Below are 19,181 nucleotides of genomic sequence, written 5' to 3'. Positions count from 1 at the left end.
TGTCAACTACACCAAAGATCAAATCCCGCTTCTTCCTTTCCAAAAATCCCTTTGAAATCAAGTGGGTGTTTAAGTTTGAGAGGAAAAATGAAAAGAAAAGGAAAAATAAAATGAGAAATGAAATGGGTGGACAAGATTTAAGATCCCCATCTGGCTCAATCATGAAATGACCAAATTGCCCTTGAACTTCATTTATTATTACAAGAATCTGGTGTCAGTTCGCACAGTATGCCGCGCCGCGGCATTAATGGTCGCGCCGCGACCTTTGCCTGAGTCTGGTGCCTTCTTTACCACACTTTCTGATCTGAATTCAAGTTGATTGCCACGCCGCGGCCTCATTTGTCGCGTCGCGACGTTCCACGTGATCTGACTCCACTTCTCACACACAAGGCTTTAACACTAGAAAATGCCCCGAACCCTTCTTACATCTATCATACATACCCAATACATCTATAAATCATATACGGGGAAAACGGGGTGTTACATTATAATTATTATTAACTATTAATAATTATTATTAATATTATATTTAATATTTAACCTATTATATGTAATATGTATCTGTATGACATTTACACAAAACAATCAGAATGAAAAGCCATCCTCCCTCTCTCTTTCTTTGCTTCGGACGACCACCACTTCCTCTCATATTTTGTTTCTCAATTCTTGCTGCTGCTGCTATACGCTTTTATGTTTATATTTTAGCCGCCGTAAGGCAATCTTCAACCACCACCAGTTATCACATGTCACCACCAACTTCAACCTTAGAAAACCATCATCACCACAAAAAAAATTGCATTTTCTTTTCGGTTTCTTCTATTATCGAGCACAAAGATCATCAACCACTTAACCACCTCCACAACCACCATCTAACAACAACTCATTTCATTTTTCTGTATCATTGAACAAACCACAAACGAACTACTTCTACAATCCTTTCGTTTATATATATGCCCGAACAAAATCACCACCTTTACAACACCATGTGTTGCTATTGTTTTGCTCTCTATCCTCTTCTTGTTTGTATTAATACTCAACAACCACTTTTTTTTATTTTATTTCTCGATCTCTATTTTCTGGTTAAATAATCAAACAACCTGCGTTTATATATATATATTTTTTTTTCGTTTCTACATTGTTGGAAATAATGTGCATGAGGGACGGTTTAAGAGGATATGGTCGACAATCTCTAAGGTGGATAATCCACTTGATTATTAAAAGATATAGAAACAGATTAAATCGTTTGTTTGGTCCACGTATTTGTTTTGGCCAAACATTGGTGATATTATTAGAAGACTTTTGAGGTGGTCGACATATAAAAAAAAGAAAAGAAAAGTGCCGTATCATTTTGCAAGTGGAACAAGGGGAGTTCTATGGCCGACAATGGGTTCGTGAATCCAAGGCCAATCCTGCATTGTTCAATATAGTCACATGTATTTTTACTACAAAATACATTAGGTGAGTTCATTTACTCCCTTTTACTCTTTACATTTTTGGGACTGAGAATACATGTGCTACTTTTACAACTGCTTTATTAAATACTTTTGAAATACATTTTGAACTGCGAATACATGAAATGCTTTTATAAATGTTTGACGAGATAGACACAAGCAAAATATTCTTGGAATGAATTATGTGGACGTGATAATTGCCACCATTGAATTATGTGGACGTGATAATTGCCACAATTGATATGAATATTTTTCCCCTGATTATTATTGCTTGGTAACCTAAGAATTAGGGAACATCACTAATTTTGAGAATTAGTGCACGCCTAATTGACGCGAATCCTAAAGGTAGCTACCCGGTTTAACACCCCCACCCAGAATGTTCACTAGATGGAAGAGCTAGTGGGCGTGGTGTTTAGTACTTCGAAGTTTATATATTATACAGACGAGAGCTTTTGTTTTAGGGATATTATTTATGCGCATTATATGTTAAGGTCGGTTACCAAGCCAAGCTATGAAAGCAATGAAAAGTGAATGCTATGTATCGAGAGAATGATTTTATACACAGGTTATGTGTATGTTATTTTTGTGCACGAGATATGTATACGGTTACTAAGATTTATGAAAGATAATTTCGTACACGATAAAGGTGTACTGTATTTAAAAGATATCGCATGTACATTACAGGTGGGTATAGGATTCAGGCCCATTTGTACCATGCAGCATTTAAATCTTGTGGTCTATCAAAATGATGAATTTTATTGTTTTATGATAAACCTATGAACTCACCAACCTTTTGGTTGACACTTGAAAGCATGTTTATTCTCAGGTATGAAAGAAATCTTCCACTGTACATTTGCTCACTTTAGAGATATTACTTGGAGTCATTCATGACATATTTTAAAAGACGTTGCATTCAAGTCGTCGAGTTCATCAAGATTATTACTAAGTCCAATATAGTTGGATATATTATGAAATGTATGCATGCCTGTCAACTTTGGATGTAATGAAAGATTGTCTTTTAAAACGAATGCAATGTTTGTGAAATGTATAATATAGAGGTCAAGTACCTCGCGATGTAATCATATGTTATTGTATTCGTTCTTATGGATTAGGACGGGTCCATACATGAGCAGCCCAGGATAAGGCTCTCAAGGAGGAGAATATATCTCATGAACACTTGAACATTCTCGTCTCTCGATTCGAAGTTAAGGAGACTGGACTCCGACGCTATGCCGGAAGAATTTGGGTACCTTGTTATGGAGATCTACGGAACCTTATATTAGATGAAGCCCACAAGTCGAGATATTCGATTCATCCCGGATCTGGTAAAATGTACCACGATCTTAAGGAACAGTACTGGTGGCCTAATCTTAAGAAGGACGTTGCAACTTATGTTGGGAAGTGTTTGACTTGCTCGAAAGTTAAGGCCGAACATCAGCGGCCTTCTGGGTTACTTCAACAACCAAAAATCCCGCAATGGAAGTGGGAAAGGATAACAATGGATTTCATTATGAAGTTACCAAAGACGGTGGGCGGATACGATACTATCTGGGTTATTGTTGACCGTCTTACTAAATCTGCACACTTCTTAGCCATGAAGGAAACTGATACGATGGAGAGACTCACTCAACTATACATAAAAGAGGTTGTATCTCGTCATGGTGTGCCCTTATCGATCATCTTAGATCGTGATCCCCGTTTTGCTTCCAGATTTTGGCGTTCTTTTCAAGAAGCCTTGAGGACTCGTCTCGACATGAGTACTGCATATCACCCGTAGACCGACGGACAAAGCGAACGCACGATTCAGACTTTGGAAGACATGTTGCATGCACGTGTCATTGATTTCGGAAAGGCTTGGGAAAGGCATTTGCCGCTAGCCGAGTTCTCTTACAACAACAGTTATTATTCGAGTATTAATGCCGCACCTTTTGAAGCGTTGTATGGCCACAAATGCTGATCTCCTATTTGTTGGGCCGAAGTAGGCGAAACACAAATCACCGGACCCGAGATAGTCCATGCAACGACCGAGAAGATTGTCCAAATTCAAGCGAGACTCAAGACGGCCCGTAATCGTCAAAAGAGTTATGCCGACCTTAAATGTAAAGACTTTGAATTCAACGTGGGTGACCGTGTAATGTTGAAGGTCACGCCTTGGAAAGGTGTGATTCATTTTGGAAAATGTGGGAAGCTCAACTCGCGATACATTGGTCCTTTTGAAATCTTGGAACGTGTTGGACCCGTTGCTTACCGTTTGGATCTTCCAACTCAATTGAGCTCAGTTCATCCTACTTTTCATGTATCGAATTTGAAGAAGTGTCTTGTTGAACCAGAACATGTCATACCATTGGAGGAACTTACAATTGATGACAAACTCCACTTCATGGAAGAGCCTGTCGAAATTATGGACCATGAGGTCAAAACTTTGAAACACAACATGATTCTGATCGTCCAAGTCCGATGGAATGCCAAACAAGGACCTGAGTTTACCTGGGAACGAGAGGATCAAATGATACAGAAGTATCCTCACCTTTTCCCAGCTCCTCCATCTACCTCAGCTTAAAATTTCGGGACGAAATTTTCTTTAACAGGTGGATAATGTAACGACCCTGGATTTTCCAACTTATATTTATTAATATTTATTATTAATACTTGAGCTTTAATAAATGTATTTTTATACATTTACTTGTTATTGTAATTGACTTTACATGTCCCGGCTTGTCTTTGTGACACACGTACTTTTCACGAATAATATTTTGAATATTATTTACGTTCATGATTAATTATTATTAACCATTTTTAATTAACTAATGTTAATAGTTAATTACTTGGGCTTTATTTATTTAATTGTTGCATACATACTTGGACTTGGGCTTTTATTAATGGACATGGACTTGGAAGCCCACCCTACTTTCTTAATGGATTAGTAAGCCCACTTTTATTACTAGTAACTTATTAATGATAAACTTGGATTAATTAACTTAAGTTGGAGACAAATACTTCAAGCATGCTAGTAACTCTTTCCCATATATTTAACTTTAATCCATTTTGAGCTTACACCATTCTCCAACACTTGAAAGTTAACTTTTGACCTTGCCATTTTGGTCTTTTTGGCCGTGAGCTTCCATGGGGGAGAGGGAGTTCATTTTCAAATTTTTTTTGTTACTTATTCACTAGTATTCCTTCACTTTTACACACACACTCTTACACTACTCTTTTCTCTCATCTTTTTCTCTCTAACTTGTAAGTAACAAAGCTTTATTTTCTTTCTTTTTCTTCCATTAAAACCGCCACTAGCATCATCATTCTTACTAGTTTGTAGTTTGTTGTTGTTTGTTGTTAAAGATTAAACTTGTTAGTTTGTATCTTCATGTAATCTTTGTGGAGTATTTCGCTAATGTAATCGATACTTCATTATTTATTATTATTCCTCGGTGAAGGATGTTAATGCTCGTGGAATTTTTGTGAACCTTACAATGCACAGATGATATTTTCTAGAAAGTTTCGAGTACATCGAAAATGAAAATGTAATATCAATTATGTAATTGAATAATACACTTGGTTTATTATGAAATGGAATTCATTGAGTTGAAACAGAGATTGTAGTTAACGAAGGTTAAGTCGTTAACGAAAGATGTACATCATAGCATATTAGTAATATGAATTAACCGAGTAGTATTTACCCTTTTTCAATTCATACATAATAGCTTAGTACGAAAAGATTTATGATAGTTTTAAAATTTATATATATTAGATATACATATAAATTCTTTATAGGAATTGAGTTATTACTTCATAACTCATTGATACAATACACTCGTTGTTGATTTGTGATCATGTTGGTGATTATGAAATTGGCAGAACTTGTAGTGCTACAGTTTTCCAGTGTTGGTGATACTGACGGTACTGTTGATGCTGCTGGTAAAACAAGTCTAGCTTGTAAATCGTGCACCATTCCGGTCAGGGTTTCTACTCTTCCTTCTATCATTTCGGTCCACTCATCTGATTTACGGTTACAGCTGGAATAGATTATCTCTAACACTTTAGAGATTACATAATCGCCGCAGAATATTTCTCTAATGAAGTTATGATTCAATACTTCATCGGTTATTGTTGTTGGTACTCCTTGGTATCTATGGTGCGTATGACGTTGATGTTCAAGGTACATATTGTGAAGTTGAGGTTTGCGATGCGGTTGTTGTTGGTGGTGGTAATGGTACTGTTGGTGTTGCTGATGGTGGTACTGTTGCTGCCGGTGCTGCTGCTGGTGCTTGTAACCTTTGTACCATGTTCTCTAAAGCCACTACTCGAGCGCGAAGATCGTTGACTTCTTCTATTATACCGGGATGATTGTCGGTTCGGACGAGCGGGTGAATGAGATCTAGAATGTGAGATAGTATATAATCATGATGAGATAATCTGGAAATGAGAGAGAAAATGGTATTACGAAAAGGTTCGCCGGTAAGTGTAGAGACCCGTCCTAATCCATTCGGACGAAGACCATATCGATTATAAATGATTCACAACAGTTGATTACATCGCGAGGTACTTGACCTTTAGATGATACATTTTACAAACATTGCATTCATTTTTTGAAAAGACAATCTTTCATTACATCGAAAGTTGACAACATGCATACCATTTCGTAATATATCCTACTACAATTGACTTAATAATAATCTTGATGAACTCAACGACTCGAATGCAACGTCTTTTAAAATATGTCATGAATGACTCCAAGTAATATCTCTAAGATGAGCAAATGCACAGCGGAAGATTTCTTTCATACCTGAGAATAAATATGCTTTCAAGTGTCAACCAAAAGGTTGGTGAGTTCATTAGTTTAACATAAATAATCATTTCATAAATTTAATAGACCACAAGATTTTTATTTCCATTTCTCATAAACATACGTCCCATGCATAGAGACAAAATATCATTCATATGGATTGAACACCTGTTAACCGACATTAACAAGATGCATATAAGAATATCCCCATCATTCCGGGATCCTCCATCGGACATGATATAAATTTCGAAGTAGTAAAGCATCCGGTACTTTGGATAGGGCTTGTTGGGCCCGATAGATCTATCTTTAGGGTTCGCGTCAATTAGGGTGTCTGTTCCCTAATTCTTAGAATACCAGGCTTAATAAAAAGGGGCATATTCGACTTCGATAATTCAACCATAGAATGTAGTTTCGATTACTTGTGTCTATATCATAAAACATTTATAAAAGTAGCGCATGTATTCTCAGTCCCAAATATATATATATATATATATATATATATATATATATATATATATATATATATATATATATATATATATATATAAAGGGAGTAATGAAACTCACCTAATGTATTTTGTAGTAAAAATACATATAGCGACATTAACAACTGAACAAAAGCAGGGTTGGCCACAGATTCACGAACCTATATCATTTGTATATTCATTAATATATATATATATATATATATATATATATATATATATATATATATATATATATATATATATATAATCGTAATCGAATAAATATGTATATTATTATTAGTGATGTAAATTATATATTTAATAAGTTATAAGTTTCATTATTTATTTATATATTTTCTTTTTATATAAATAGAGATTTAATATAGTTAACTTATGTAATTTAAAGATATTTTTATATATAAGAATCTTTATGTTTATACTTATAATTTCAACAATATAAATAAAACTTTCATTTTTATGTTCATAGATTATTTTAATAATAATAATATAGATATAGATAATTATAATAATAATATTGATATCTTTTAAGAATTACAAAGAGATAACTTTAGTAAAAATTAATATTAATGATAATGCTTTTAGTAATAACAATACTAATATTGAAAGCTCATGTTAAATATAAATGACAATCTTTATAATAATAATAATACTATCAATAATAATACAATGATAATAGCACTAATATTAATAATTTTTGTAATGATTATACTAATAATTCTTAAGTGATAATACTAGTAATAACTATGATAATATCATAAGTTACATTAATAATAATAATAATCATATAATTAATGCTAATAACTAACATAATAATGGTATTTAACAATAATAATTAATAGTAATAATCAAAATAATCAATAATGAAAATGATAATAATAATAATTATTATAATTCTAATAAGGATAACATTAATAATAATAATAATAATAATAATAATAATAATAATAATAATAATAATAATAATAATAATAATAATAATAATAATAATAATAATAATAATAATAATAATAATGAAAAACTACCTTTAAGGCTAAAACGTTAATAAACTGCCCAGGCCGGGACTCGAACCCGCGACCTCTCGATACTCGTTAACACTCTTAGCCAGTGGACCATGTATGTTTATCTGACTTTATTCCGTCTCAGTATATATTAAACCCTTATATTTCCGACTTCATCTTCTTCCTCTTTTCTTTTTTTTTTTATTTCGATCGACCAAAATATTTAGAACATCACAACCACGATTTTTGAGACTTTAAATAATCATAAACAATCAATATCGAGTATTTGTATTAGCATAAAATGAGAAAAGAAAAAAATAAAAAAAATAAAAAAATGGAAACAGACCTACTGAAGTCGCTGTTTACTTTTGAAAAAAAAATTGATTTTGCTTGTGATCACGTATTAGGCTATGAATCTAACATGAAATAGTTTAGAAAACATTTGTAGAAACATTCTAAATCATCAATTTAACTTGAATCTAAACAGATAATACGAATTTGATCGAAGAACGAATGTTGACTTTTTGAAATCAAAACTTTGACTTGCAAATTCGAACTCATTTTTAAGAATTGAAACGTATAATTTTGTAGATAGTTTGGTTAGATAATTCCTAACCTTTCTGCGTTTTTAGATTTTTAAATTTGATTCAAAGACGAATTATGGGTAAAAAGTGGAACGAACAGAGCTGTTCGTTGTTTTTCTGTTTAATCAGATAAAAAATTAATTGATGATTGATATTGAGATTAAAAGATTCCAATGAGTTTATCATAGTTTGATTGTATTTATAACGCAGAGATCTTATCGACAAAGAGAATCAAAATCAAATAAATAAAAATTAAATAAAATAAATAAATAAAAAGCAGAGGACATGGACATCTAACAGAATTTGTCTGTTCTCTTTGGATTGGATCTTAGTTTAGAGACACAAATCAAAAATATAACATGATAGCACTTTAAACAGATTTCCAAATCTTTACATACGATTTCTTTTACATAATTAATATTAATTAGATTAATATTAATAATAATAATAATTTTATAAATAATAATAATAATTAATAATATTTTCAATAATGTTAATAATAATACTCTCTATAATAATATCAATATTATTAATGTGATGACCCGGGAATTTCCGACCAAATTTAAACTTAATCTTATATAATTTCGACAACATAAGCAAAGTCTGTAATGTTAAGTCTTAATATTTTGAAGTGTTGTCATTTATGCAATTGACCTTTGACTATTCCCGACGATTCACGAACATCGATGTATAAATAAATATGTAAATATATATGAAATCTATACATATGTAATACTGATATATATATATATATATATATATATATATATATATATATATATATATATATATATATATATATATATATATATATATATATATATATATATATATATAAGTAATTAATAAATAATATGGATCCAATAAAATTATATAGTTAAAAGATATTATAATAAATAGTAAACTTAATTACAAGCTGAATACCAATATTATATTGATACTATTATCATTATTAGTAATATTATTAAGTAACATTATCAATAATATTATTAAAAAGATTGATATTATTATTATTATTATTATTGTATGTATATATATATATTGTAAGGTATAGATATTAAATACTAAATATATGCATTATTGATATAACAATTAAATATTACATAACTAATAAATTGCAATATTAAATATAACTATAAGTTAAAATATAAATATTATATTAATAATGTATTATCACTTTCATCGAAGTAAAAAGTAATATTATAATCTATTAAGAAGGTTATATATATAGAAGTAAAATACATGTAAATTGTTATAATAATGTTATTATTATCGTTATTAATAAATGATACAATTTATTATTATTATTATCATTAATAACATTATTATTATTATTATTTTTTACTATTATGAATGTAATTACTATTATTACTATGATAATTATCACTATTAGTTATACGATTATTATTATTATTACCAATAAATGATTATAAATTTTTATTATTATTATTACTATAAGATTAATTAAGATATAAAAAAAACATGAAGATATTATAAATACAAATATATATTTATATAAATAAATAATGTTTTATAAAATAGGAAATAATACAGAATTAACTACAAATTATATGATCTGATATAATCCAGTAAACAAACTATCATTATCAGTATGTGTATACAATTATTATTTATTAAGAATTAATTATATAAGTCGTACGAGTTGTTAGGAAAAAGCTATCATACTGTAATCAATCGATTCTTGTCTCCAAATCCAGCTCAAATCACGAATTATTTTATCAGTTACATCCAAAATCAGTTGTAGGTCACTTTCTATTTTCTGTATTTATTTTGTTATTTTCCTTCCTGAGCAAATATATTACGTCGATTACTTTAGCTATATAACAGATCATAAAGCTGGATAAAAACCGTTCTATTTTCCATCTTCATTATCAGTTATCAATTGTTATTATATCTGTTTTAATAGATTAATTTTTTTTACAAAGAAACTCAAAGAAACAGTCGTGAACCCTGTTCTTGGTTCAATTTTTCAATTAGCTCGATTACTTAATGAATTTCAAAAGTTAAAAGTGCAGTGTTGTTGTAATTCATATGTCTAAACTATCTGGAAAACTTCGAATCTCAATCTTTCATAACCAATTCAAATTTTGAAGTCAAAGGTAATTTTACAAAAGTCAAACGAACTTTCAAAGATTAAATTAAAGCTATAATTGTTGTTTTTGTTGAAATTAGTAATTCGTAAAGTTTATATGAGTCATTTGCAACATAATTTATGTTATAACATTTTCATAAAACAGATTATAAATCAAAATCAAGGTTGGAGTTGTTTGAACTTTTCACGTTACAGAAATATATTTTTTTTTCTCTTTTTTCGACTGACTAATCAAAATTTTTCTTTACCAATCGTTTCTGGATTCATTCATTTTTCTAAAACAATTAGCATTTTTTTTTTCTGAGTGTGATATATATATATATATACCCTAATCGTTTATTAAACTGAAGAAGATGAGAAAGATAAACAGAAACATTGTCGGGTTAAATAAAAACAGGTTATGATATTAATCAGAAAAACACTCGTGGCAGAATGGTTAGGGGTTGACGTGGGTAAGCCAGAGGTCGCGGGTTCGATCCGTGGCAGCGACATTTTTTTTGAGAGTCTATTTCTTGAGGTAGTTTTTCTTTTATTTTTATTATTGTTACTTTTATTATTATTATTATTGTTATTATTATTATTATTACTAAAATTATAATTACTATCATTATTAGTGTTATGATTTTAGTTACTATCATTGTTACTAGTATTAATGTTATTATATGAAAATGATGATTATTATTTTTATTATTATTCTTGTTGTTATTATTACTATTATTAGTTATTGTTATTTTTACAAAGTATTATAATTACTATTATTATTATAACCATGATTATAAGTATTATATCTATTATTATTATTATCATTCTAAGTATTAATTATGATATCACTATTAAATTTAAAACTTTAATATATTTATCATGATTATGTTTATCACAATTATCATTATGAAGATAATACAAATTTTTATTATTTTTGTAAATATGATTATTAGTATTTTTTTAATAGAATTGTTAATATTAACATAAATATTATTAATTATATTATCACGAGTATTATTATTAGGTAATTACTAAAATCTATATCACAACTATCATTAACAGTAAAATTAATATTTCTACAAGTATTATTATTGATATTATTGTTATTATCACTAATAGAGTTATTATTAACATAGATATATTATTAATGTTATTATCATTATTTATTTTTACTAATATTAACTTAGTATAATTTGAACTACTGTTTTGATAAACAAATGAAATACATATATATATATATATATATATATATATATATATATATATATATATATATATATATATATATATATATATATATATATATATATATATATATATATATATATATATATATATAATTAACACATATAACATAATAATATAATTTATTATATAAAAGGAATATATGAAATGTGAATATATTATTAATATAAAAATAATATCATTAATAGGTTATATATATAAACATAGTCGATTACGAGTATGTGTATTAATATATCTACACAAATGATAATAGGTTCGTGAATCCGACGCCAACCCTGCATTGTTCTGTTGATCAATATCGTTATATGTATTTTTACTACAAAATACATTACAGTGAGTTTCATTATTCCCTTTTACTCCTTACATTTTTGGGCTGAGAATACATGCAAATGCTTTATTAACTGTTTTATAATATTTATATGCGTGAGTTTTATTAATCCCTTTTTAAATGATTTTGCAATATATATTTTTGGGACTGAGAATACATGCGCTGTTTTTATAACTGTTTTACGAAATAGACACAAGTAATTGAAACTACATTATATGGTTGAATGATCGAAATCGAATATGCCCCTTTTTATTAAGTCTGGTAATCTAAGAATTAGGGAACAGACACCCTAATTGACGCGAACTCTAAAGATAGATCTATCGGGCCCAACAAGCCCCATCCAAAGTACCGGATGCTTTAGTACTTCGAAATTTTATATCATGTCCGAAGGAGGATCCCGGAATGATGGGGATATTCTTATATGCATATTGTGAATGTCGGTTACCTAGTGTTCATTCCATATGAATGATATTTTTGTCTCTATGCATGGGACGTATGATTATGAGAAATAGAAATATGAAATCTTGTGGTCTATTAAAATGATGGAAATGATTATTTATGTTAAACTAATGAACTCACCAACCTTTTGGTTGACACTTTAAAGCATGTTTATTCTCAGGTACGAAAGAAACCTTTCGTTGTGCATTTGCTCATTTTAGAGATATTACTTGGAGTCATTCATTACATATTTCAAAAGACGTTGCATTCGAGTCGTTGAGTTAATCAAGATTATTATTAAGTCAATTATAGATGGATATATTATAAAATGGTATGCATGCTGTTAACTGTCGATGTAAATGAAAGTTTGTCTTTTAAAAATGAATGCAATGTTTGTAAAATGTATCATATAGAGGTCAAGTACCTCGCGATGTAATCAACTATTGTGAATCGTTTGTAATCAATATGGACTTCGTCCGGATGGATTAGGATGGGTCCTTTCAGTTGGTATCAGAGCGGTGGTCTTAGTGAACTGGGTCTGCATTAGTGTGTCTAACTGATAAGTCATTAGGATGCATTAGTGAGTCTGGACTTCGACCGTGTCTGCATGTCAAAAGTTTTGTTTATCATTTCGTGTCGAAAATTACTTGCTTATCATCCTTAAAGTCTAGACACGTCTTACTGCCGCTATTGCATAGACAGTGTATAGATAAATTCATATCTTAGCATATCTGTTGTTGTTACTTTGCCTGACAGCTTCCGTTGATTCCTCCGTAACTTATGGGATTTTAGTATTATATATGCATATGTAAATTTTTATTGCAGAGTACTAATCTACATCCTATTCTATTTCCTATCGAAAATCCTTCATCTGATTGTACGAGATGAATCCCTCAACCAGTTCGAGTCCCTCAGATTTCGATAGCTATTTCGATAGTTATTCCGACGGCTATTCCGATATGTAGTTTCACTTAAGCTCCGAAAGCAGTGTCACCAGAATGAATCAACCAATCAGCCATCCTCAATTCATCTGATGGGTTCGTAGTCTACTAAATCATTGAGACAAGAAGAAGGCGATTCCTTCCACCCACCTTATTGCCCTCTTGGAAAAGAACCTGAAGCACTTACCGGCAAACCTGTTCGAAATACCATTTTCTCTCTCATTTCCAGAGTATCTTGTCATGATTATATACTATCTCGAATTCTAGATCTTATTCATCCGCTCGTTCTGACCGACAATCCAACCGGAATAATAGAAGAAGTCAACGAACTTCGCGCTCGTGTAATTAATTTGTAGAATATGGTGCAAAATTTACCAGCTTCAGCAACATCATCAGCACCAACAGTACCATCAGTAATAGTACCAGTACCATCAACAATCCATACCTCAACATCTCATTCTTTACCTCGAGCATAATCATCATTCTACGTATCGTTCTACATCAATTATCTCCGTTCTTCATGACGATTATGTAATCTCTAATGTTTTAGAGATTATGTATTCTAGTTTTAATGATAAATCAAATGAGATTAATATTAGATTAACTCATTAAATCCATGATTTCATCTGGAAAAAAAATATATGTAAGTATATTTTCATAAAGATTGTAATTAAAAATTCCTTAGTACAAACTGTTAATGGTGAAAATATTTTAACGGGTAGGTAATACCCGAGGAATAATTTAGTTTTCACATTAGTAAGTTACACTGCACATTCTACGAATCTGATTCAACAGTCATTTACTATCCTACTTACATCCACCGATATACGAATCCGTTCACCACAGAATAACCATTTTCATTCAATTTCATATTTGGATTTTGACTTATCAGAATCCAACAAGTGGTATAATGAAGAAAACAATTGATAAAATAAAATTTGTTAGAAACAAATAAATTAACTATGAGAAATTTTGTTAAGAATCCACGCTAACTGTTCCTAGCTAACTGTTACTAGCTAACTGATTACATTTTATTTATCGCAGTTTATTTATCGCAGTTTAATTATCGCAATTTTATTTATCGTCATTTAATTTCTGTTATTTACGTTACGCATTTAATTTATCGTCATTTAATTTCTGTTATTTATTTTACGCACTTTAAATATCAGGACACGTATACAAGGTTTTGACATATCATATCGACGCATCTATATATATTATTTGGAATCACCATAGGCACTCTATATACAGTAATGATCGAGTTCTCTATACAGGGTTGAGGTTGATTCTATAATAATATATATACTTTGAGTTGTGATCGAGTCTGAGACATGTATACGGGTTACGATACGTATTAATTAATTCGAATATTATATATTAAGCTATATATGAAATATTGGACAGTCAACTGTAGACTGCCGACATTGGACAATTAAAATGAATTAAAAATATTGATTATAACATATGAAACTAAACAATTCTTCAAGTTTCCACTGGATTTCATCTTAAACCTCATTTGTATCTTAACGATTACAATCTGCGTTTAAACCTTTCTTAATTCTTGAAAACACCTCAATCAATAGGATGAATCAACCACACTTCATCTATGGAAGAAAAGATTTATGCATATAGTTATGCACCTGAGAAACTCTCGGCAACTGAGTAAAAGTTTAACACGTAGCCGCGTCAGATCTTTTGGCATTTATTAGCAAAAATAACTTTGCGATACCTTTTTAGATTAGCCAATTTTGTCACAGCTCCAACAAGACAACTTCAACTTCCATTCGAATTAGCCTTATTATAACCTCGATATATAAGTTCGCCTGTTGTCATCTGTAATGACCCGTCAAAATCGCTATTGACGCGGTACGTTAATCATTGATTCCACAGTGAGGTTTTGACCTCTATATGATACGTTTTGATAAAATGTTGCATTCATTAAAATAAGTGACTTTCTAAACATAGAAAGTTATAAACATGTGGGCGAGTGCTTAGGTATAAGCAAAACCCCGAAATACATAAGTCTTTAATTTACAGGTTGACATCACAGTCCAATTATTTATTACACAACGCAGTTTTATTTTGAATGCAATAAACTTTGTACAAAGCATGAGAGACTCCATGCAGGCAACAAGCACATCACAGCGGAAGCATTCTAAGGACCTGAGAGTAAAACATGCTAAAAAGTCAACACAAATATTGGTGAGTTATAGGTTTAATTGCTCGAGTCATAAACATATATAAAGATAGACCACAAGATTTCATCAAAAGTTTATCAATAGATTCTACGTAACAGAGCACCCTGGTAACTAAACTTAACGCTATAGTGATAATTACCCCATTCCTTTTAATACACGTAAACCAACGTGTCTTAAACTCAAATAACATACGTCCGTTAAAAGGCTAGCGCTCTAGCTCGGACGGGGATGTCAAGCCCTATGGATCCATATACAATTATTCGCGCCCACCAGTCCATATTCTATGTACTGGCAGCTACTAGTTACTAAAGCTAAGGGATTTTCGGTTTAACTCAGTGTAGAATTTAGTATGTACTTGTGTCTTATCGCGTTTAAAATAAATTGCATGTATTCTCAGCCCAAAAATATTTAACGTATTTAAAAAGGGAGACTATAAACTCACGGTTCAATATTGCGATTCAATATTGTAGGTAAATTGCGTAGACGTAATGATGGTAGACGACTGTATGGTTGGCCTTGGATTCAAGAACAATACCCCGAATAATACCCAATATTTCCTTAGCTTAAAGCGGTTTGAAACCCAAATTAAAAACACCCTCGTATATACCTTATTATTATTAAACTTAAATTTAAAATTAAAATTATATTTATAATACAAATATAAATATGTTACAGAAGAAGGAAAAAAAAAAGATGTGTGTTGTTCGTCGAGAAAACTGGCATATTTATATTACTTTTCGATTTACTGTAGCTCATGCGATCGTATGAGTTTTCAGTGTTTTTGCCATGCGATCGCATGGCCGTCTTTTCTGTTTTTGTTTGCTAGTTCGTGACATCAAATAGTGTTTACTGTAGCAAATAGTGTTTACTGTAGCAAATAGTGTTTTACTGTAGCAAAGTAATTTTTACTGTAGCAAATAGGGTTTTACTGTAGGAAAGTCGTTTTTACTTGTACATATATATACATACATATAATTGTTCATGAATCGTCGAGAGTAGTCAAAGGTAATTGTATATATGAAACAGTTCTAAAATTTTGAGACTCAATCTAACAGACTTTGTTTAACGTGTTAAAATAATAAATCGTATAGAGAATTGGTTTAAATAAGTCAAAAATTTTCGGGTCATCACAGTACCTCCCCGTTAAAGAAAATTTCGTCCCAAAATTTTGAGTAGTACCTGTTTCATGAGCGATATCAGTGAACAAATGTGGATACTTTTGCTTCATTTGATCTTCACGTTCCCAAGTAGACTCGGGTCCTCGTCTTGCGTTCCAACGAACCCTAACTATCGGTATTTTGCTTTGTTTTAATTGTTTGACCTCACGGTCCATGATTTCAACAGGTTCTTCGACAAAATGGAGTTTATCATTAATTCGTATTTCGTCAAGAGGAATTACGACATCCTCTTCAGCTAAACATTTCTTCAAATTTGACACGTGAAATGTGTCGTGAACACTACTAAGTTCTTGCGGTAGCTTTAATCGATAAGCAACTGCTCCAATTCTTTCGGTAATTTCAAAGAGTCCTACGTACCTAGGACTTAACTTTCCTCATTTACCAAATCGTACAACGCCTTTCCAGGGTGACACTTTCAACCTGACTTTGTCGCCCACTTAAAATTCTAGCGGTTTTCTTCTTACATCAGCATAACTCTTTTGGCGACTCATAATTGCTGTTGTATTTGAATGATCTTTTCGGTGGTTTCGTGAATAATTTCTGGTTCAGTAAGTTGTCTTTCTCCTACTTCACTCCAACAGATAGGAGATCTGCACTTTCTACCGTAAAGTGCTTCAAATGGCGCTGCGTTGATGCTCGTATGATAGCTGTTATTGTATGAAAATTCTGCCAACGGTAAGTGTCGATCCCAACTGGTTCCAAAGTCAATCACGCATGCCCGTAACATGTCTTCCAATGTTTGTATTGTTCTTTCACTTTGACCATCTGTCTGTGGGTGATAAGCGGTGCTCATATCTAATCGAGTTCCCAATGCTTTTTGTAATGACTGCCAGAAACGTGATGTGAATCGGGTGTCGCGATCAGATATGATGGAGATAGGTACACCATGCCTGGAAACTACTTCCTTCAAATATAGGTGTGCTAATTTCTCCATACTGTCTGTCTCCTTTATTGGTAGAAAGTGAGCTGATTTAGTTAGACGATCAACTATCACCCAAATAGTATCATGACTACTTGTAGTCCTTGGCAATTTCGTAAAGAAATCCATGGTTATTCTTTCCCATTTCCACTGCGGAATTTCCGGTTGTTGCAGTAATCCTGACAGCTTTTGGTGCTCAGCTTTGACCTTTGCACACGTCAAACATTTGCTTACATAAGTAGCAATTTCTGTCTTCATATTAGGCCACCAATAAAACTTCTTGAGATCGTGGTACATTTTCCCGTTTCCTGGGTGAATTGAGTACCTCGTTTTGTGTGCTTCATCCAGTACTAGTTGCCTTAGGTTACCATGTTTTGGTTCCCATATCTTACCAGCAAAATACAGGGTTCCATCGACTTTTACTTCAAGTTGTTTTTCTAACCCTTTGCTCATTTCGCCTTTTTCGTTTTCTTCTTTTAAAGCTTCTAACTGTGCTGCTTGAATTTGCTTTGTGAGATCAGTACGAATTGTAATATTCAAAGCTCGGACCCTAAGAGGTTTTACTCTTTTTTTTCGACTTAAGGCATCAGCTACAACATTAGCCTTTCCGGGGTGGTAACGGATTTCACAATCGTAATCGTTTAACAACTCTACCCAGCGACGTTGCCTCATATTGAGTTGTTTTTGATCAAAAATATGCTGAAGACTCTTATGGTCAGTGTACACTGTACACTTGGTGCCATATAGATAGTGTCTCCATATTTTGAGTGCAAAAACTACTGCTCCAAGTTCTAAATCATGCGTCGTATAGTTCTTTTCATGAATTTTTAGTTGTCGTGAGGCATATACGATAACTTTTGTGTGTTGCATTAATACACATCCTAAACCTTGGCGCGAAGCGTCACAATAGATCACGAAATGATCATTTCCTTCTGGTAATGACAAAATGGGTGCAGACGTTAACTTCTTCTTTAATAAATGGAATGAGGATTCCTGTTCCGTGGACCAATCATACTTCTTTCCCTTTTGAGTCAATGCAGTTAAGGGTTTGGCGATTCTAGAGAAATCTTGAATGAATCTTCGGTAGTAACCAGCAAGACCTAAGAATTGGCGAATTTGTGTTGGAGTCTTCGGGGTTTCCCATTTACTAATGGCTTCGATCTTGGCGGGGTCAACTTTAATTCCATGTTTACTGACAACATGGCCCAAAAATTGTACTTCTTGTAACCAGAAATCACACTTCAAAAATTTTGCGTACAATTCTTCTTTCTTGAGTATCTCTAGTACCAGTCTTAAGTGTTGCTCATGTTCTTCCTTGTTCTTCGAGTAAATCAATATATTGTCGATAAAAACAATGACAAATTTGTCTAAATACGGTCTACAGATGCGATTCATTAGATCCATGAATACTGCTGGAGCATTAGTTAATCCAAAAGGCATGAATAGAAACTCATAGTGACCGTAACGGGTTCTGAACGCGGTTTTAGGAACATCTTCTTCCTTCACTCTCAGCTGATGATATCCGGAGCGTA

Source organism: Rutidosis leptorrhynchoides, chromosome 6 (genome assembly GCF_046630445.1).
Source record: "Rutidosis leptorrhynchoides isolate AG116_Rl617_1_P2 chromosome 6, CSIRO_AGI_Rlap_v1, whole genome shotgun sequence".
Lineage (NCBI taxonomy): Eukaryota > Viridiplantae > Streptophyta > Magnoliopsida > Asterales > Asteraceae > Rutidosis > Rutidosis leptorrhynchoides.
This window is presented reverse-complemented; position numbering follows the sequence as displayed.